At 42.8% G+C, this 20,997-nt stretch overlaps 1 long non-coding RNA gene and 6 other non-coding genes across 7 annotated transcripts in view; all 7 read left to right on the forward strand.

Annotated features, from left to right (window-relative positions):
- Positions 1–20,997, forward strand: part of LOC140410244 (uncharacterized) — an 857,189-nt gene that overhangs the window by 409,057 nt on the left and 427,135 nt on the right. The window lies entirely within an intron of this gene.
- On the forward strand, positions 1,343–1,416 carry trnat-agu (transfer RNA threonine (anticodon AGU)). The gene has a single exon. It is a non-coding gene; the product is annotated as a tRNA-Thr (tRNA).
- trnat-agu (transfer RNA threonine (anticodon AGU)) lies at positions 4,661–4,734 on the forward strand. The gene has a single exon. It is a non-coding gene; the product is annotated as a tRNA-Thr (tRNA).
- On the forward strand, positions 15,631–15,704 carry trnat-agu (transfer RNA threonine (anticodon AGU)). Its single transcript has one exon. It is a non-coding gene; the product is annotated as a tRNA-Thr (tRNA).
- On the forward strand, positions 17,284–17,357 carry trnat-agu (transfer RNA threonine (anticodon AGU)). The gene has a single exon. It is a non-coding gene; the product is annotated as a tRNA-Thr (tRNA).
- Positions 18,930–19,003, forward strand: trnat-agu (transfer RNA threonine (anticodon AGU)). The gene has a single exon. It is a non-coding gene; the product is annotated as a tRNA-Thr (tRNA).
- Positions 20,597–20,670, forward strand: trnat-agu (transfer RNA threonine (anticodon AGU)). The gene has a single exon. It is a non-coding gene; the product is annotated as a tRNA-Thr (tRNA).

Below are 20,997 nucleotides of genomic sequence, written 5' to 3' on the forward strand. Positions count from 1 at the left end.
GCAGTTGATGTGGTGTATATGGATTTCAGCAAAGCGTTTGATAAGGTTCCCCACGGTAGGCTATTGCAAAAAATACGGAGGCTGGGGATTGAGGGTGATTTAGAGATGTGGATCAGAAATTGGCTAGCTGAAAGAAGACAGAGGGTGGTGGTTGATGGGAAATGTTCAGAATGGAGTACAGTCACAAGTGGAGTACCACAAGGATCTGTTCTGGGGCCGTTGCTGTTTGTCATTTTTATCAATAACCTAGAGGAAGGCGCAGAAGGGTGGGTGAGTAAATTTGCAGACGATACTAAAGTCGGTGGTGTTGTCGATAGTGTGGAAGGATGTAGCAGGTTACAGAGGGATATAGATAAGCTGCAGAGCTGGGCTGAGAGGTGGCAAATGGAGTTTAATGTAGAGAAGTGTGAGGTGATTCACTTTGGAAGGAATAACAGGAATGCGGAATATTTGGCTAATGGTAAAGTTCTTGAAAGTGTGGCTGAGCAGAGGGATCTAGGTGTCCATGTACATAGATCCCTGAAAGTTGCCACCCAGGTTGATAGGGTTGTGAAGAAGGCCTATGGAGTGTTGGCCTTTATTGGTAGAGGGATTGAGTTCCGGAGTCGGGAGGTCATGTTGCAGCTGTACAGAACTCTGGTCCGGCCGCATTTGGAGTATTGCGTACAGTTCTGGTCACCGCATTATAGGAAGGACGTGGAGGCTTTGGAGCGGGTGCAGAGGAGATTTACCAGGATGTTGCCTGGTATGGAGGGAAAATCTTATGAGGAAAGGCTGACGGACTTGAGGTTGTTTTCGTTGGAGAGAAGAAGGTTAAGAGGAGACTTAATAGAGGCATACAAAATGATCAGGGGGTTGGATAGGGTGGACAGTGAGAGCTTTCTCCCGCGGATGGATATGGCTGGCACGAGGGGACATAACTTTAAACTGAGGGGTAATAGTTATAGGACAGAGGTCAGAGGTAGGTTCTTTACGCAAAGAGTAGTGAGGCCGTGGAATGCCCTACCTGCTACAGTAGTGAACTCGCCAACATTGAGGGCATTTAAAAGTTTATTGGATAAACATATGGATGATAATGGCATAGTGTAGGTTAGATGGCTTTTGTTTCGGTGCAACATCGTGGGCCGAAGGGCCTGTACTGCGCTGTATTGTTCTATGTTCTATGCAGAACTGCTACAAATCCAGCATTTCCAGTAATAAATGCAAGTTTACAGTTTCAAAGACTAGTGCCAATGAATATTTTAATTTGCACTCGGAAGGCCCGTATGAGATGTCAGGAAAACTGATGTTGAATCAAAATGATTGAAATCTGTTCTAAACTTGCACGCTAAGCTTGCACGCTGGTGCTGTGGCTTAGATGGTTAAAGTGCCTGTCTAGTAAACAGGGGGTCTTGAGTTCAAATCTCGGCAGTGCCTTCAATGGAAATTAACGGCTGGAGTAATGCCTGACATTTCATGGTAAATGCAGAAAATGTTGGCACAATCCCTGCAACGCGAACCTTAAAGCTCGCTTTTCCTTGTGTGCTGAAGCAATTTTTTCAAACCTTTAAACTCACATTTTCCACTCATCTTCAATTTTGCTCACCTACACCATCGCATTTCATCCTCGCTTCAGCCTTGTAGAAGGATCACGCGCATTTGAAACTTTAACTCTGTATCTGGCACCACGGATAACCTCAGAATTTTAAAGATTTTATCCTCTCACTTTTAATTTCTCTTGCAGATTTGCAGCATCCGCGGTATTTTCCTTTGAATGCATAATAGGATTTCCCTCAAGAAAACCTGGAGGAACATTTTAAAAGTATAGCAACGACAACAGAGTGTAACAATTGAATGATGAACTGATTTGCTCTGCCGAAGAGTCACCCTGAGTCGAAAAAATTGCTCAGTTCTCTCTTCCCAGATGCCGCCAGAACCGCTGAGATTTTCCATCTTTTCCCCTTTTTCTTTGAGATTTCACATCCGCAGCAATTTGCTTTTATATTGAACAATTTCTGTTGCTGTACGTTAGCAAGAACAATTCGGGCGGGAGAAATAGCGGTCCGTTTTGCATGAAGATTTGGTGCTGACAAATCTATTTCCACCCAAAAACTTTGAGATTTTGACACTTTGCAACTTGACCGGTTAACCTTACTTGCATTCACACTCTGCCACAACAAACGCCAGATGACACCGTTTACTCTCTCTCACAATACAATCTGTGTCTTTGTAGCTTCCCACTTATATTTCACCGAATTAAACGTAACCTTCAAAGCCTTGAAGTGACAGTGCAGGTCCGGGGGTAACAACTGATGTCACATCACAAATCACTGGTAAGAAGCGAGTAGTTGGTGCAAGCTGAAGAATTTGTGAAAGGAAGCCAAACGGAGGCTGCTGCCATGCCTGCGAGTAAAATGAGCTGGAGAGGCTGCATCACCAAAGAAGGAAATTCAAAACATCCCTCATGAGACGTTGAAGTAAATTATGAGAACCAGCAAAGATTGGGCCTTGGTAGCTCATTCGGTAGAGCTTCACACTTTTATTATGAGGGTCCAGCATTCAAGTCCCTATCAGGGCTCTTACTTTGGCTCAAGACGTTTGCTTCCCAATGAACAACAAAAAAGAAGAATAAAGAATGCAGAACGGGTCAGGGAAAATGGAAGAACGGTGACAATATCATCTTTGCTGAAGTGCAACAGCCATGGAGAATTGTCTAGAAGTTTGCTTCATTTTCAGTTCATGTTAAAATTCTCTCCTGACATTGTCCTGTATTATACCACAATAGATTTCTGGTCATGTTCACTCACTTCCCAGTTCGACCAATCATTTCCTGTTTGTTTACTTATCCCATGCAGAACTGCTACAAATCCAGCATTTCCAGTAATAAATGCAAGTTTACAATTTCAAAGACTAGTGCCAATGAATATTTTAATTTGCACTCGAAAGGCCCGTATGAGATGTCAGGAAAACTGATGTTGAATCAAAATGATTGAAATCTGTTCTAAACTTGCACGCTAAGCTTGCATGCTGGTGCTGTGGTTTAGATGGTTAAAGCGCCTGTCTAATTAACAGGAGATCCTCAGTTCTAATCGCAGCTGTGCCTTCAATGGAAATTAACAGCTGCAGTAATGCCTGACGTTTCATGGTAAAAGCAGAAAATGTTGGCACAATCCCTGCAACGCGAACCTTAAAGCTTGCTTTTCCTTGTGTGCTGAAGCAATTTTTTCAAACCTTTAAACTCACATTTTCCGCTCATCTTCAATTTTGCTCACCTACACCATCGCATTTCCTCCTCGCTTCAGCCTTGTAGAAGGATCACACGCATTTGAAACTTTAAATCTGTATCTGGCACCACGGATAACCTCAGAATTTTAAAGATTTTATCCTCTCACTTTTAATTTCTCTTGCAGATTTGCAGCATCCGCGGTATTTTCCTTTGAATGCATAATAGGATTTCCCTCAAGAAAACCTGGAGGAACATTTTAAAAGTATAGCAACGACAACAGAGTGTAACGATTGAATGATGAACTGATTTGCTCTGCCGAAGAGTCACCCTGAGTCGAAAAAATTGCTCAGTTCTCTCTTCCCTGATGCCGCCAGAACTGCTGAGATTTTCCATCTTTTCCCCTTTTTCTTTGAGATTTCACATCCGCAGTAATTTGCTTTTATATTGAACAATTTCTGTTGCTGTACGTTAGCAAGAACAAATCGGGCGGGAGAAATAGCGGTCCGTTTTGCATGAAGATTTGGTGCTGACAAATCTATTTCCACCCAAACACTTTGAGATTTTACACTTTGCAACTTGACCGGTTAACCTTACTTGCATTCACACTCTGCCACAACAAACACCAGATGACACCCTTTACTCTCTCTCACAATACAATCTGTGTCTTTGTAGCTTCCCACTTATATTTCACCGAATTAAACGTAATCTTCATAGCCTTGAAGTGACAGTGCACGACCGGGGGTAACAACTGTTGTCTCATCACAAGTCACTGGTAAGAAACGAGTAGTTGGTGCAAGCTGAAGAATTTGTGACAGGAAGCCAAACGGAGGCTGCTGCTGTGCCTGCGAGTAAAATGAGCTGGAGAGGCTGCATCACCAAAGAAGGAAATTCAAAACATCCCTCATGAGACGTTGAAGTAAATTATGAGAACCAGCAAAGATTGGGCCTTGGTAGCTCATTCGGTAGAGCTTCATACTTTTATTATGAGGGTTCAGCGTTCAAGTCCCTATCGGGGCTCTTACTTTGGCTCAAGACGTTTGCTTCCCAATGAACAACAAAATAGAAGAATAAAGAATGCAGAACGGGTCAGGGAAAATGGAAGAACGGTGACAATATCATCTTTGCTAAAGAGCAATAGCCATGGAGAATTGTCAAGAAGTTTGCATCATTTTCAGTTAATGTTAAAATTCTCTCCTGACATTGTCCTGTATTATACCACAATAGATTTCTGGTCATGTTCACTCACTTCCCAGTTCGACCAATCATTTCCTGTTTGTTTACTAATCCCATGCAGAACTGCTACAAATCCAGCATTTCCAGTAATAAATGCAATTTTACAGTTCCAAAGAATGTTTTAATATGCACTCGGAAGGCCCGTATGAGATGACAAGAAAACTGATGTTGAATCAAAATGATTGAAATCTTTTCTAAACTTGCACGCTAAGCTTGCATGCTGGTGCTGTGGCTTAGATGGTTAAAGTGCCTGTCTAGTAAACAGGAGATCCTGAGTTCAAATCTCAGCAGTGCCTTCAATGGAAATTAAGGGCTGGAGTGATGCTGAACATTTCATGGTAAATGCAGAAAATGTTGTTGCAATCCCTGCAACGCGAACCTTAAAGCTTGCTTTCCCATGTGTGCTAAAGCGATTTTGTCAAACCATGAAACTCACATTTTCCGCTCATCTTCAATTTTGCTCACCTGCACCATCGCATTTCCTCCTCGCTTCAGCCCTGTAGAAGGATATCGCGCATTTGAAACTTTAACTCTGTGTCTGGCACCACGGATAACCTCAGAATTTTAAAGATTTTATCCTCTCACTTTTAGTTTCTCTTGCAGATTTGCAGCATCCGCGGTATTTTCCTTTGAATGCATAATAGTATTTACCTCAAGAAAACCTGGAGGAACATTTTAAAAGTATAGCAACGACAACAGAGTGTAACGATTGAATGATTAACTGATTTGCTCTGCCGAAGAGTCACCCTGAGTCGAAGAATTTGCTCAGTTCTCTCTTCCCAGATGCCGCCAGAACCGCTGAGCTTTTCCAACTTTTCCCCTTTTTCTTTGAGATTTCACATCCGCAGTAATTTGCTTTTATATGAACAATTGTTCACCAAAGGAGGAGAAAATGATGCTGGGTAATAGGGGCCAGTGGAAGGGATTGGAAGTGAGCCAATCAGAATGTCTTACTAGGTCAGGAGGGGTATAGGATGACCTATGGGAATCGTGTAGGTGAAACTTGATACCATTTGAATTGATTTGCAGAGATCCCTTTGTCTCTTTGTTCATTCGCTTTCCGGGGTGTAGTAGACTGGATGTGTCTTATGCCTCTGAGATGAATCAAGCTTGCAAGCCAAATAAAATAACTAATGCTGTACCTGCAAATCCATCTCGACTTTTATTGAGGCCAGACTGACGGGTAAAGAAATTTGGGATTTGACAATTAGTGCCGAAGCCCGGGATTTCTCAAGACGGTTCTGACCAACTGCAAAATCAGAATTTGACTGATTATGAACAGGAGGATGGGGAAAAAGGGCCCACAATGTACAGCTCGAAAATGACCGCGCATTGATTGTTCCCCTCTTCTTATCATCTGATTAGTCTGGTCACTCGCGGTTGGTACAGAAAGGTCGTCTCGATGAAATCAAAGGTCAGTCTGGGGATTAGAAATTTAATTGATGGGATTTCATATTGTTGATTCGACTTGGGTTAGGTTTTGGGTTGATGGGACATCTAAAAGATGATTCAATTCCAAGTATAAGTGTTTTTATGGCTGATGTGACTTCAGTAGATGGAGATTCAGTCAAGTATAAGTGTTTTTATGGCTGATGTGACTTCAGTAGTGAAGATTCAGTCAAGTATAAGTGTTTTTAAATCTGAAGATGATTCAATTCCATGTGTGAGTGTTTTAAATCTATAGTTGATTAAGCTAAAAAATTGTACCCTTGGGCTGTAGTGGCGAAGGGCGCAGTTCTGAGGACTAGTTGAGATTGTGGGGAATGCTGCATATTGGTTGAAGCAGAAGTCTCTCAAAGGGTTAACAGCAGCAGCCAAAATTAAAGACGACAGACAGTGCTTCTCACTCAGGCCTTGAGATAACAGCAGCAGCCTATAGTGTAATCGGATACCTTTCCTTTGAGTCAGTGAACTCCAGCAAAGTTACGTTTTGAATTAATTAAAGGAAACCAGTGGGTTTCTCCACCTCTTTGATAAAAGTTATTATTTTCGAAAGCAATTGATTGAAATTGCCAGAATCTTAAGTTTTACTTACTTGAAATAATGTTTATCTCATTTTATTTGTGAATTAATAGAAACTTAAAGAAGATCATTGACACCATTTTAAAAAGTGTAAATCTGGAGATGATAGTTGACTTTGCCAACATTTTTGTGAATGTAAGAAAAACTTGTTTCAAGATAAATTGTTAAGATAAAGAATTAATTAAGTTGTAAATGTTATACAAGTTTGTGTTAAGCAAATCGTAAATTTAGTTCTGAGTTGAGATCAGAGCTAAGCTTGCAAGTTGCAATAATTCAATTTGAATTTTCAAACATTTTTATGTTTTAAAAGAACACTGTTAGAACCTTTTCAATCGTTTTGCCAAGAAAACAAAACGCGCAAGTAGAGACAGGAAAGGCTCGGGTCAAACAAAAGATGAGCTACGTAGTTCAATGGCTGGCCTTGAATTGACAGAAAATGATTAATTCAATAATTTAAAAATGTCAGTAAAAGTTTTGACTGCACCTGTAGCATTGTCTGCACTAATTCCAGAACCACCAGAGTATAATAATTTATATCCAGTCACTGCTCCCCAGATTCTAATCATGCCAGTAACTCCAGCCCTTTTTGGTTGATAGTGTGGGTCCCGATTTACCATCTTCACGATCAGTAGAGAAAGAGGAGCTCTGTTCCGCAAGCCCAGTTAGCTCTAGGAACAGATCTCGGACAGCGAGAGAAGGGCTTGGTCCTAACCAGAAACAATTAAGCATACCACCTAAATCCCTCCAAACCAAGGGGAAACTGCAAATTTTGAGAACAAAGGGAGCTTCAACAGATGATTTTGAAGAGAAAGAACTCCCACTAGTGACAGGGAGGGACGTTGAAGTCTTGGAAGAACCAGAGGAAATAGCTAGAGTGCCCCCTGGTGGGACTCGGAGACAGTTGCCGATTAGGAAGATACCAATCACCTGAATTATGCTAGCCACGCCGCACTTCAGCAAGCCCATGCGTTAGACGACGATAGACGGACACAGATCCTGAATGCGTTGAATAACACATTTCAAAAGCCCATAAATATTTCTGCTATCTTAGACCTAAAACCTAAGAAGACTGAAGAGCCCAAGGAATTTCTGGAGCGTTTTAATGAAATCTACCGTGGGCAGTCAGGCGACTTGCCATATCAAAATAGTCAGAATTCCCCTCAATATTGTGCTATGTTAATGCATTTCCTACCACCTTCTGTGGCTACTGCTGTGAAATGTAATAACATGAATTGGACAGAGAACGACCCTTCCCAGATGGCAAGGGCAGTCAGATTTTATTGGAAGGAGAGTGTAGGCCAGGAAGGAGGCTCGGTTACAAAGGTTAAGACTGAGTATGTAATGAAAAAGGATGATCTGCGACCCCAACAAGCGGCAGAAATGGTAGTTTACCAGCAGGAGCCCCAATATTGTGACTCTGGGTGGGTGGATCAGCGAGGGGGAGGATATCAAACCCACCCAAAGGGACCCTCAGCTCCTTTTTATGGCCCACCGTATGCACCAACAGCTTTACAACCGACGCCCCCTCTGAGGGGCCATTGGTTACTGGGAGAAGAGGACGGGGCAGATATAGAGGGAGCAATGCATGTTTTAATTGCGGCCGTGCAGATCATTGGCAACAGGAATGCCCCTTTAAAAGACAGGCAGCGGAAGGAGATTATCCGACCCAAAGGAGGGGGTACCCACCAAGGGGAGGACAGACGAGATACACTGACTTCTCCCAGGCAAACCCTTTCCCAACACAGGATTGACTAGCTAATTTAGTCATAAGGACTCTCCAATCGGACAGGGAACCTATTATCTCTCTGCAGATTGGAGATTAACGTCACTCATTTGTAATCGACACTGGAGCAGCCATGTCTTCTGTGCAATCAGAACTTCGACTACCATTATCCGACCACACACAGCAATTGTCGGGGTTCCAAGGACAGGTGTGTGAGTATCCTATTTCTGAATCTGTGACAGTCACTTGCGAGAATAAGTCTGCAGATCATCAGTTTGTAGTGACTACTGGATTGGACAGTAATTTGTTGGCCCGAGATTTACTGTGTATCTTCCAGCTGCAGCTAGAATACGGAGACGAAGGGGTAACGGTCCAATCGTGGAGGATGAGACAACAGTGCTATATTTCTATCACCCCCAGTGGTGAACGTTAGACATTGAACAGTCACTGCATCACGTTACCCTGGCCTATGACAGAACCGGACAAAACAGGGAGTTGGAGGACAAATACCGGCCATTAATTGGGACCGAATGGCCAGTCAAAGGTACAGCCACAGTCACGGGAAAAGAAGGTACAGCCGATTTTGTTACAATACCACCACATTTATGGCCACAGTCAGCTTCGGTAAGCCCTCATATTACACGTCAGGTCCACGACCAGTACCATGCCAGGGATCTGGGGCAAATGGTAAGGAGGGCAGTGGATCATTCGGATCCAACAGAGTACGCACTTCAAGTCATGCCGGACGGCACTGCCATAAAATATTTTGAGGTCCCTGAAACAATTAACACTCGACTGCAGCATCACCGGGGACATGATGTTTTGGAATATGTCAATCCACAGGTCTGGGAGAAATACCCATCACAAGTGGGAAAGACAAATGTTACACCTATAAAGGTAACGATTAAGGATCATGTAAAGCTACCTTCCATTCGGCAATACCCCGTGAAATCCCAAGCTGCTCCGTCTATAGACAAATTAACCCAAGAGCTGTTGCAACAGGGTGTTTTGGTCCCTTGCCAATCAGAATGTAACACCCCCATACTTGCTGTGCCTAAACCAGCCAAACCAGACCAGTACCGATTAGTACAGGATTTACGTTCAATCAATGCCATCGCATAGCCGTTGTTTGCTCTCACCCTCCAACAGGATATTACGGTGTATAGCTCCCACTCGGTCATCGCACTACTGAGGCAACTGCAGACTCAGCATCTTACCGCAGCTCGTCAGAATAGGTATGAGATATACCTTTTGAACAATCCACGTCTGACATTTAAACACTGTACCACTATCAATCCAGCCTGTTTTCTTAGTGGTCCATGAAGACGCACCTGGCCACGACTGTTTAGCCTTGATTCAGGAAACTACCACAATAAGGGTCGATTTGAGTGACATTTCGTCAGAACAACCTGACATGATTATGTGTGGTCAAATATCCCACCGGGGTTTAGTTAATGACTTACTGCAGGCCCTCCTTATGCCCGCGCAGATTTCAGTTATTAAATGCGCTGCCCACACAAATGGTTAGACCCCAGTTGACGTTGGTAATGAACAAGCAGATTGTGCAGCGCGGACAGCCGCGCAAATTCAGCAAGTGATGGTGCCTAAAATGTTAAGTCAGACTAAACGATCTACTATAAATATGTCTGCTTCTGACAAGTCAATGCCAACCATCCAAGACATCATAAGGTTACAGGAGGACGCTCCTGAGAGTGATAAACAAATGTGGAAACGGTTAGGTTGTACATATGATTCTGTTTCTTCTTTATGGACCACGCCAGCACATCAGACTTGTATGTCTGATGTACTGGCTTTATGAGTCATCGAATGCGTACACTTTGCAACTCATTGTGGCACTCGGGGGACTAGTGATTTGTTGCTGGACACTTGGTGGCACCCTAAAATGCAGGGGTTGGCCCAGAGTATCAGTAATCGGTGTTTGATTTGTCAGCAATATAACACCGGAAAAGGTATCCCTTGTGGGTTGGGGCAAACCCCATTGCCCAGTGGTCCCTTTGAGACGCTCCAAATGGATTACATTGAGTTGATAAGGTGTCAATGTTACAAATATGTTTTGGTCATTGTGGATGGGTTCAGCAGATGGGTTGAGGCATATCCGACTACCGATAATAAAGCTGCTACTGTGGTTAAAGTTCTGATGCGGGAAATCATTCCCCGGTACAGTAGACCAGCTCAGTTGAGTTCTGATAATGGGCCTCATTTTCTTGGACAGATTAACCTGCCTCCCTTCTCCAGTGCTATTTTACAGGTGTGGAGCATGATGGGGTGGCTACGCACCGTCTGTGTGATATTTGGCCTCACCTCGCTTGGAGTGTTATTGGCGACGGACATAGAAAAGGGGAATATTATCTATATTTGTAGCCCCAACCAATCTACAAGGATACATCACCTATGCAAAGGTGATGTTCTTCGCTGCCCCCATATACGAAGACATGGTATCGACTCATGGAAGGTCGTCAAAGTTAAGGAGAATGCAGGAGTCATGAAGCAATTGTACTTGTCCCGGCGATGGGAAGGGAACATTGTATGGACATTGCCTCGTTTTTGGAGTACATGTAAGTTTGATTTTGGATGTGTTAAGATTGGTGCGATAAAGGTAACATCAGACCGTCAGGAGAGCGTAGGAAGAGATTGTGAGAGAGCGAGAGGGACGAGAGAGAGGACGGGGCGTGTGAGAAGGGAAGTACAGCTAGAACGTAGGTTATCGGGAGATACACTTAATTTAGTTAAAGGCCAAACTGAGGAAAACCCGGGTAGTATGAATCACTTCTACCAGATTTACCACCACTTGTATGGCCACGGACGGGTTGTCTGCTACCCAAACCCCGCAGCGGTGTCTAGATTATTTTCTGTTTCACCGCTTTGGGAAACTCCCCAAACGGTGGTTCATTGTCAATGTTCCGAGCCACCGCCCGAGCAAGTCACTCTTCCTTACGATCCGGGTTCCGTACCACCGGCTATTTGCCTATCCCTTCCTCGGGATAATTCCCATTCACAGTATGATAGGCTGCAACGGTGGAGGGCATATATACCTAGCCACTTCACTCCCAATAGGGATTCCCAGTCGTACGAGAATTGTTTCAGCAGTGAAGGATACGGCTGTTTGCTGGTACAGGTGGAAACGAATATAACATGTCTGTTTCCCACCTGTACGGACAGGAGGTGCCATATCACCCAGGCGTCTGGCCAATGCGTTTGTTACAACACCACTTGCGTTCCAGTGAACGCCGGCCTCCAGCTCCTTTGTGGCTGGGGGAATGTCTCTCATATCACTGTTGGGACGAGGGCTTTCCGCATTGCTAGGCGGCCCGAATGGGCGTTTCGAAGCTAGATAAACTGGGCTACTGGGGGGTTCCTTGGCTGTCAGCAATAGGAATTATTTTATTTGTGGCCTTACCATCTTGGGAAATGAAACCTTGGGAGCCCTCGGGGCAATAACCAAGGAATTGCCTCAGCTACGGTTGTTTGCAATGCAGAACCGGTATGCTCTTGACTATCTTCTGGCCCGTGAGGGTGGGGTATGCGCCATAGTGCAGGACAAGTGTATCATGGGAGTTCAGGACTTGACCGCTAACATCACTAAATTTATGGATCACATACGGGATCACCTAGACGGAATGCAGGATCCTGGCGCTTGGGGAAACTGGGGGTTTGGAGGTTGGAAGGACTGGTTGATAAATATGGTCATGCATTTAGTGGTGGCTATCGGCTGCATCTTTGTGGGCCCAGCCATCCTTAAATGTGTGATGGGTAGAATGTGGGGTACACTGGAACAGATCAACGCCCCTAAAAACTTAGCTGTCAAAATCCATGAGGGTGCAGCTACGCCAGGAATTGGAAATGCAGTGACAGATCTTTTTAGATGAGGGACCATAGCTATGGATTTGATAGTTCGGTTATCATGGAATGATAAAAGGAGGGAATGACGAATTTGATATAAAATAGTTACTTCAGAGATATTAGTTACTGTAATGTAGAGATACGCCAGTCTCATTCTGGTGAGTTCACAGACAAATGATTTCAGACCGCATGGCAAAGCAAGGAGGAGGTGTGTCCACCAAAGGAGGAGAAAAGGATGCTGGGTAATAGGGGCCAGAGGAAGGGATTGGAAGTGAGCCAATCAGAATGTCTGACCAGGTCAGGAGGGGTATAGGATGACCTATGGGAATCGTGTATGTGAAACTTGATACCATTTGAATTGATTTGCAGAGATCCCTTTGTCTCTTTGTTCATTCGCTTTCCGGGGTGTAGGAGACTGGATGTGTCTTATGCCTCTGAGATGAATCAAGCTTGCAAGTCAAATAAAATAACTAATGCTGTACCTGCAAATCCATCTCGACTTTTATTGAGGACAGACTGACGGGTAAAGAAATTTGGGATTTGACAGGATCACGCGCATTTGAAACTTTAACTCTGTGTCTGGCACCACGGAGATCCTCAGATTTTTAAAGATTTTACCCTCTCACTTTTAGTTTCTCTTGCAGATTTGCAGCATCCGCGGTATTTTCCTTTGAATGCATAATAGGATTTACCTCAAGAAAACCTGCAGGCACATTTTAAAAGTATAGCAACGACAACAGAGTGTAACGATTGAATGATTAACTGATTTGCTCTGACTACGAGTGACCCTGAGTTGAAAAAATTGCTCAGTTCTCTCTTCACAGATGCCGCCAGAACCGCTGACATTTTCCATCTTTTCCCCTTTTTCTTTGAGATTTCACATCCGAAGTAATTTGCTTTTATATTGAACAATTTCTGTTGCTGTACATTAGCAAGAACAATTCGGGCGGGAGAAATAGCGGTCCGTTTGAAATGAAGATTTGGTGCTGACAAATCTATTTCCACACAAAAAGTTTGAGATTTTGACACTTTGCAACTTGACCGGTTAACCTTGCTTGCATTCACACTCTGCCACAACAAACACCAGATTACACACTTTACTCTCTCTCACAATACAATCTGTGTCTTTGTAGCTTCCCACTTATATTTCACCGAATTAAACGTAATCTTCAAAGCCTTGAAGTGACAGTGCAGGTCCGGGGGTAACAACTGATGTCACATCACAAGTCACTGGTAAGAAGCGAGTAGTTGGTGCAAGCTGAAGAATTTGTGAAAGGACGCCAAACGGAGGTTGCTGCTATGCCTGCGAGTAAAATGAGCTGGAGAGGCTGCATCACCAAAGAAGGAAATTCAAAACATCCCTCATGAGACTTTGAAGTAACTTAGAGAACCAGCAAAGATTAGGCCTTGCTAGCTCATTCGATAGAGCTTCAGAATTTTAATATGAGGGTCCAGCGTTCAAGTCCCTATCAGGGCTCTTACTTTGGCTCAAGACGTTTGCTTCCCAATGAACAACAAAAAAGAAGAACAAAGAATGCAGAACGGGTCAGGAAAAATGGAAGAACGGTGACAATATCATCTTTGCTGAAGTGCAACAGCCATGGAGAATTGTCAAGAAGTTTGCTACGTTTTCAGTTCATGTTAAAACTCTCTCCTGACGTTGTCCTGCATTAAACCGCAATAGATATCTGGTCATTTTCACTCAACTCCCAATTCGACCAAGCATTTCCTGTTTGTTTACTTATCCCATGCAGAACTGCTACAAATCCAGCATTTCCAGTAATAAATGCAATTTTACAGTTTCAAAGACCAGTGCCAATGAATATTTTCATTTGCACTCGGAAGGCCCGTATGAGATGTCATGAAAACTGATGTTGAATCAAAATGATTGAAATCTGATCTAAACTTGCACGCTAAGCTTGCATGGTGGTACTGTGGCTTGGATGGTTAAAGCACCTGTTTAGTAAACAGGTGATCTTGAGTTCAAAGCTCAGCAGTGCCTTCACTGGAAAATAACGGCTGGAGTGATGCTCAACATTCCATGGTGAATGAGGGAAATATCGGCAGAATCCATGTAACTTAAAGCTCGCTTTCCCTTGTGTGCTGAAGCACCTTTTTCAAACATATTAACTCCCATTTTCGGCTCATCTTCAATTATGCTCACCTACACCATCGCATTTCCTCATCGCTTCAGCCCTGTAGAAGGATCACGCGCATTTGAAACTTTAACTCTGTGTCTGGCACCACGGATATCCTCAGATTTTTAAAGATTTTATCCTCTAACTTTTAGTTTCTCTTGCAGATTTGCAGCATCCACGGTATTTTCCTTTGAATGCGTAATAGGATTTACCTCAAGAAAACCAGGAGGAACATTTTAAAAGTATAGCAACGACAACAGAGTGTAACGATTGAATGATTAACTGATTTGCTCTGCCTACGAGTGACCCTGAGTCGAAAAAATTGCTCAGTTCTCTCTTCACAGATGCCACCAGGACCGCTGAGATTTTCCATCTTTTCCCCTTTTTCTTTGAGATTTCACGTCCCCAATAATTTGCTTTTATATTGAACAATTTCTGTTGCTGTACGTTAGCAAGAACAATTCGGCAGGAGAAATAGCGGTCTGTTTTGCATCAAGATTTGGTGCTGACAAATCTCTTTCCACCCAAAAACTTTGAGATTTTGACACTTTGCAACTTGACCGGTTAACCTTACTTGCATTCACACTCTGCCACAACAAACACCAGATGACACCCTTTACTCTCTCTCACAATACAATCTGTGTCTTTGTAGCTTCCCACTTATATTTCACCGAATTAAACGTAATCTTCAAAGCCTTGAAGTGACAGTGCAGTTCCGGGGGTAACAAATGATGTCACATCACAAGTCAGTGGTAAGAAGCGAGTAGTTGGTGCAAGCTGAAGAACTTGTGAAAGGAAGCCAAACGGAGGCTGCTGCTGTGCCTGCGAGTAAAATGAGCTGGAGAGGTTGCATCACCAAAGAAGGAAATACAAAACATCCCTCATGAGACTTTGAAGTAACTTATGAGAACCAGCAAAGATTAGGCGTTGGTAGTTCATTCGGTCGAGCTTCAGAATTTTAATATGAGGGTCCAGCGTTCAAGTCCCTATCAGTGCTCTTACGTTGGCTCAAGACGTTTGCTTCCCAATGAACAACAAAAAAGAAGAATAAAGAATGCAGAACGGGTCAGGTAAAATGGAAGAACGGTGACAATATCACCTTTGCTAAAGTGCAACAGCCATGGAGAATTGTCAAGAAGTTTGCTACATTTTCAGTTCATGTTAAAAGTCTCTCCTGACATTGTCCTGTATTAAACAACAATCGATTTCTGGTCATGTTCACTCACTTCCCAGTTCAAACAATCATTTCCTGTTTGTTTACTTATCCCATGCAGAACTGCTACAAATCCAGCATTTCCAGAAATAAATGCAATTTTACAGTTCCAAATACCAGTGCCAATGAATATTTTAATTTGCACTCGGAAGGCCCGTATGAGATGTCAGGAAAACTGATGTTGAATCAAAATGATTGAAATCTGTTCTAAACTTGCACACTAAGCTTGCATGCTGGTGCTGTGGCTTAGATGGTTAAAGCGCCTGTCTAGTAAACAGGAGATCCTGAGTTCAAATCTCAGCAGTGCCTTCAATGGAAATTAACAGCTGGAGTAATGCCTGACATTTCATGGTAAATGCAGAAAATGTTGGCAACAATCCCTGCAACGCGAACCTGAAAGCTCGCTTTTCCTTGTGTGCTGAAGCAATTTTTTCAAACCTTTAAACTCACATTTTCCGCTCATCTTCAATTTTGCTCACCTACACCATCGCATTTCCTCCTCGCTTCAGCCTTGTAGAAGGATCACGCGCATTTGAAACTTTAACTCTGTATCTGGCACCACGGATAACCTCAGAATTTTAAAGATTTTATCCTCTCACTTTTAATTTCTCTTGCAGATTTGCAGCATCCGCGGTATTTTCCTTTGAATGCATAATAGGATTTCCCTCAAGAAAACCTGGAGGAACATTTTAAAAGTATAGCAACGACAACAGAGTGTAACGATTGAATGATTAACTGATTTGCTCTGCCGAAGAGTCACCCTGAGTCGAAAAAATTGCTCAGTTCTCTCTTCCTGGATGCCGCCAGAACCGCTGAGATTTTCCATCTTTTCCCCTTTTTCTTTGAGATTTCACATCCGCAGCAATTTGCTTTTATATTGAACAATTTCTGTTGCTGTACGTTAGCAAGAACAATTCGGGCGGGAGAAATAGCGGTCCGTTTTGCATGAAGATTTAGTGCTGACAAATCTATTCCCACCCAAAAACTTTGAGATTTTACACTTTGCAACTTGACCGGTTAACCTTACTTGCATTCACACTCTGCCACAACAAACACCAGATGACACCCTTTACTCTCTCTCACAATACAATCTGTGTCTTTGTAGCTTCCCACTTATATTTCACCGAATTAAACGTAATCTTCATAGCCTTGAAGTGACAGTGCAGGACCGGGGGTAACAACTGTTGTCACATCACAAGTCACTGGTAAGAAGCGAGTAGTTGGTGCAAGCTGAAGAATTTGTGAAAGGAAGCCAAACGGAGGCTGCTGCTATGCCTGCGAGTAAAATGAGCTGGAGAGGCTGCATCACCAAAGAAGGAAATTCAAAACATCCCTCATGAGACGTTGAAGTAAATTATGAGAACCAGCAAAGATTGGGCCTTGGTAGCTCATTCGGTAGAGCTTCATACTTTTATTATGAGGATCCAGCGTTCAAGTCCCCATCAGGGCTCTTACTTTGGCTCAAGATGTTTGCTTCCCAATGAACAACAAAAAAGAAGAATACAGAATGCAGAACGGGTCAGGGAAAATGGAAGAACGGTGAAAATATCATCTTTGCTAAAGAGCAACAGCCATGGAGAATTGTCAAGAAGTTTGCATCATTTTCAGTTAATGTTAAAATTCTCTCCTGACATTGTCCTGTATTATACCACAATAGATTTCTGGTCATGTTCACTGACTTCCCAGTTCGACCAATCATTTCCTGTTTGTTTACTAATCCCATGCAGAACTGCTACAAATCCAGCATTTCCAGTAATAAATTCAATTTTACAGTTCCAAAGAATTTTTTAATATGCACTCGGAAGGCCCGTATGAGATGGCAAGAAAACTGATGTTGAATCAAAATGATTGAAATCTGTTCTAAACTTGCACGCTAAGCTTGCATGCTGGTGCTGTGGCTTAGATGGTTAAAGCGCCTGTCTAGTAAACAGGAGATCCTGAGTTCAAATCTCAGCAGTGCCTTCAATGGAAATTAACGGCTGGAGTGATGCCGAACATTCCATGGTAAATGCAGAAAATGATGGCGCAATCCCTGCAACGCGAACCTTAAAGCTCGCTTTTCCTTGTGTGCTGAAGCATTTTTTTCAAACCTTTAAACTCACATTTTCCGCTCATCTTCAATTTTGCTCACCTACCCCATCGCATTTCCTCCTCGCTTCAGCCTTGTAGATGGATATCGCGCATTTGAAACTTTAACTCTGTGTCTGGCACCATGGATAACCTCAGAATTTTTCAAGATTTTATCCTCTCACTTTTAGTTTCTCTTGCAGATTTGCAGCATCCGCGGTATTTTCCTTTGAATGCATAATAGGATTTACCTCAAGAAAACCTGGAGGAACATTTTAAAAGTATAGCAACGACAACAGAGTGTAACGATTGAATGATTAACTGATTTGCTCTGCCGAAGAGTCACCCTGAGTCGAAAAAGTTGCTCAGTTCTCTCTTCACAGATGCTGCCAGAACCGCTGAGATTTTCCATCTTTTCCCCTTTTTCTTTGAGATTTCACATCCGCAGTAATTTGCTTTAATATTGAACAATTTCTGTTGCTGTACGTTAGCAATTCGGGCGGGACAAATAGCGGTCCGTTTTGCATGAAGATTTGGCGCTGACAAATCTATTTCCACCCAAAAACTTTGAGATTTTGACACTTTGCAACTTGACCGGTTAACCTTACTTGCATTCACACTCTGCCACAACAAACACCAGATGACACCCTTTACTCTCTCTCACAATACAATCTGTGTCCTTGTAGCTTTCCACTTATATTTCACCGAATTAAACGTAATCTTCAAAGCCTTGAAGTGACAGTGGAGGTCCGGGGGAAACAACTGATGTCACATCACAAGTCACTGGTAAGAAGCGAGTAGTTGGTGCAAGCTGAAGAATTTGTGAAAGGAAGCCAAACGGAGGCTGCTGCTATGCCTGCGAGTAAAATGAGCTGGAGAGGCTGCGTCACCAAAGAAGGAAATTCAAAACATCCCTCATGAGACGTTGAAGTAAATTATGAGAACCAGCAAAGATTGGGCCTTGGTAGCTCATTCGGTAAAGCTTCGTACTTTTATTATGAGGGTCCAGCGTTCAAGACCCTATCAGGGCTCTTACTTTGGCTCAAGATGTTTGCTTCCCAATGAACAACAAAAAGAAGAATAAAGAATGCAGAACGGGTCAGGGAAATGGAAGAACGGTGACACTATCATCTTTGCTAAAGAGCAACAGCCATGGAGAATTGTCAAGAAGTTTGCATCATTTTCAGTTAATGTTAAAATTCTCTCCTGACATTGTCCTGTATTATACCACAATAGATTTCTGGTCATGTTCACTCACTTCCCAGTTCGACCAATCATTTCCTGTTTGTTTACTAATCCCATGCAGAACTGCTACAAATCCAGCATTTCCAGTAATATATGCAATTTTACAGTTCCAAAGAATGTTTTAATATGCACTCGGAATGCCCGTATGAGATGACAAGAAAACTGATGTTGAATCAAAATGATTGAAATCTGTTCTAAACCTGCATACTGAGCTTGCATGGTGGCGCTGTGGCTTAGATGGTTAAAGCGCCTGTCTAGTAAACAAGAGATCCTGAGTTCAATTCTCAGCAGTGCCTTCAATGGAAATTACCGGCTGGAGTGATGCTGAACATTTCATGGTGAATGCAGAAAATGTTGGCACAATCCCTGCAATGCGAACCTTAAAGCTTGCTTTTCCTTGTGTGCTGAAGCAATTTTTTCCAACCTTTAAACTCACATTTTCCGCTCATCTTCAATTTTGCTCACCTACACCATCGCATTTCCTCCTCGCTTCAGCCTTGTAGATGGATATCGCGCATTTGAAACTTTAACTCTGTGTCTGGCACCACGGATAACCTCAGAATTTTTCAAGATTTTATCCTCTCACTTTTAGTTTCTCTTGCAGATTTGCAGCATCCGCGGTATTTTCCTTTGAATGCATAATAGGATTTACCTCAAGAAAACCTGGAGGAACATTTTAAAAGTATAGCAACGACAACAGAGTGTAACGATTGAATGATTAACTGATTTGCTCTGCCGAAGAGTCACCCTGAGTCGAAAAAGTTGCTCTGTTCTCTCTTCCCAGATGCCGCAAGAACCGATGAGATTTTCCATCTTTTCCCCTTTATCTTTGAGATTTCACATCCGCAGTAATTTGCTTTTATATTGAACAATTTCTGTTGCTGTACGTTAGCAAGAACAATTCGGGCGGGAGAAATAGCGGTCTGTTTTGCATCAAGATTTGGTGCTGACAAATCTCTTTCCACCCAAAAACTTTGAGATTTTGACACTTTGCAACTTGACCGGTTAACCTTACTTGCATTCACACTCTGCCACAACAAACACCAGATGACACCCTTTACTCTCTCTCACAATACAATCTGTGTCTTTGTAGCTTCCCACTTATATTTCACCGAATTAAACGTAATCTTCAAAGCCTTGAAGTGACAGTGCAGTTCCGGGGGTAACAAATGATGTCACATCACAAGTCAGTGGTAAGAAGCGAGTAGTTGGTGCAAGCTGAAGAACTTGTGAAAGGAAGCCAAACGGAGGCTGCTGCTGTGCCTGCGAGTAAAATGAGCTGGAGAGGTTGCATCACCAAAGAAGGAAATACAAAACATCCCTCATGAGACTTTGAAGTAACTTATGAGAACCAGCAAAGATTAGGCGTTGGTAGTTCATTCGGTCGAGCTTCAGAATTTTAATATGAGGGTCCAGCGTTCAAGTCCCTATCAGTGCTCTTACGTTGGCTCAAGACGTTTGCTTCCCAATGAACAACAAAAAAGAAGAATAAAGAATGCAGAACGGGTCAGGTAAAATGGAAGAACGGTGACAATATCACCTTTGCTAAAGTGCAACAGCCATGGAGAATTGTCAAGAAGTTTGCTACATTTTCAGTTCATGTTAAAAGTCTCTCCTGACATTGTCCTGTATTAAACAACAATCGATTTCTGGTCATGTTCACTCACTTCCCAGTTCAAACAATCATTTCCTGTTTGTTTACTTATCCCATGCAGAACTGCTACAAATCCAGCATTTCCAGAAATAAATGCAATTTTACAGTTCCAAATACCAGTGCCAATGAATATTTTAATTTGCACTCGGAAGGCCCGTATGAGATGTCAGGAAAACTGATGTTGAATCAAAATGATTGAAATCTGTTCTAAACTTGCACACTAAGCTTGCATGCTGGTGCTGTGGCTTAGATGGTTAAAGCGCCTGTCTAGTAAACAGGAGATCCTGAGTTCAAATCTCAGCAGTGCCTTTAATGGAAATTAACAGCTGGAGTAATGCCTGACATTTCATGGTAAATGCAGAAAATGTTGGCAACAATCCCTGCAACGCGAACCTGAAAGCTCGCTTTTCCTTGTGTGCTGAAGCAATTTTTTCAAACCTTTAAACTCACATTTTCCGCTCATCTTCAATTTTGCTCACCTACACCATCGCATTTCCTCCTCGCTTCAGCCTTGTAGAAGGATCACGCGCATTTGAAACTTTAACTCTGTATCTGGCACCACGGATAACCTCAGAATTTTAAAGATTTTATCCTCTCACTTTTAATTTCTCTTGCAGATTTGCAGCATCCGCGGTA

Source organism: Scyliorhinus torazame, chromosome 4 (assembly GCF_047496885.1).
Source record: "Scyliorhinus torazame isolate Kashiwa2021f chromosome 4, sScyTor2.1, whole genome shotgun sequence".
Classification (NCBI taxonomy): domain Eukaryota; kingdom Metazoa; phylum Chordata; class Chondrichthyes; order Carcharhiniformes; family Scyliorhinidae; genus Scyliorhinus; species Scyliorhinus torazame.